We start from the raw sequence: 1,855 nt of genomic DNA, 5'->3' as shown, positions 1-1,855 counted from the left end.
CACACTTAAATTCCAATTGTTGGGCATGCATTCATCCGACTAAATGTTGCGAATTAGCTGTAGCATGCATTTTGATAGCTCTTCGCCACCAGCTTTAAACAGCTCAGCCGGTAAACCATCGGCGCCTGCAGCTTTGTTGTTTTTGAGCCGCGTTATAGCTGTTTTAACTTCATTATGATCGGGAGGCGGGACGATTATTTCATCGTCAACGATTGAAAATTCGGGATCATCTTCGCTTTCAGTCACATTGCTACTACCGCCATTTAGTAGTTTCGAGAAGTGATCCCTCCAAATATTAAGCATGCTTTGGACATCTATCATCAGATTACCGTTTTCATCTTTGTAGGAATTAGCTCCGGGTTTATAACCATAAGTTTTTGATAGAATTTTCGAGCCATATTCCTGTCGCCCAGCTTCTCAAGCTCTTCGTACTCACGTCTTTCTGTTTCCTTCTTTTTTCGCCTGAAAAGACGTTTCTCTTCCCTTCTCTTTTGCCGATATCGCTCTTTAACAGCACGCGTCGCAACTGACCGCAGGATGGCTTGATATGCTGCGTCTTTCTCTGCGGTAGCATTGCGACACCCTTGGTCGTACCAGCTGTTTCTTTGTATACGGTGATAGCCGATCACCTCTTCTGCAGCAATACACATAGAGTTGGAGATGTGGTTCCATTGCGCGCATATATCGGCTTCTTCAGATGAATTTTCCAGATATTGGGAGAGTCGAGTAGCGAAGTCATTAGCTGTCTGTTGTGATTGCAGCTTTTCGACGTCTAGCTTTCGCTGTGCTTGTTCACGTACCTTTTTCATCGCACATAAACGTGTGCGGATCTTGGCTGCAACAAGGTAATGATCCGAGTCGATGTTGGCTCCACGGATAGTACGTACATCCAAGACACTGGAAGCATGCCTTCTGTCTATCACAACGTGATCAATTTGAGATCTTGTGTTTTGATCAGGTGACAGCCATGTTGCCTTATGTATGTTGAGATGCTGGAATCTGGTACTACTAACCACCATGTTTCTAGCCGCGGCGAAATCAATCAGCCTTCTTCCATTATCAGAAGTTTTCGTGTGAAGGCTGAACTTTCCGACAGTAGCACCAAAGATACCTTCTGCGTTGAAGTCTCCAACAACGATTTTGATGTCATGATGGGGACAGCGTTCATATGCTTGTTCAAGCTGTTCATAGAAAATTTCCTTGGTGTCGTCATCTTTATCTTCCGTCGGGGCATGCGCACATATTAGAGTGATAAAGAAAAATTTTGCCTTAATCCGGATTTTTGCGAGCCTTTCGTTTATTGGTGTAAACGTTGAGACCAAATTTCTCAGCTTTTGGCCTACCGCAAATCCGACTCCAAACTCGTGCTTTGTTGCATGGCAGCTGTAGTAGATGTCACAATGATCTCGTTTAGAGCATCCTTGTCCCGTCCATCGCATTTCCTGGAGAGCGGTAATGTCAGCCTTATATTCCTTGAGGACATTAACCAGCTGTATAGATGCACCTTCTTTGTAAAGAGTTCGGACATTTCAGGTGCATATTTTTAAATCGTGTTCCTTAATATGTTTGCGTTTGTCGTCATCAGTAGATCGTTTCCTTATCCGAGGCTGCCTCTTCGTTTGCATTGAAAGAATTTTTTAAATGGTGGGTTCCAAGCCCGACGCATAACCTCATATATCCCTGAGGTGGATTTCGCTGCACACATTAGTTCACTACGCACGGATGATTGTAGCTATCCAGAGGAACCACGTGGAGGCTGTGTGTCAACTTGGAGAGAACACTGACAAGGATCGCGCTGGCATTTACCATGTTAAATCCAATCAGACACTTTACCTTGTATGTTCAATCCCATCAA

Source organism: Teleopsis dalmanni, chromosome 2, assembly GCF_002237135.1.
Source record: "Teleopsis dalmanni isolate 2A chromosome 2, ASM223713v2, whole genome shotgun sequence".
Classification (NCBI taxonomy): domain Eukaryota; kingdom Metazoa; phylum Arthropoda; class Insecta; order Diptera; family Diopsidae; genus Teleopsis; species Teleopsis dalmanni.
Note: the sequence above shows the minus strand (reverse complement) of the source record.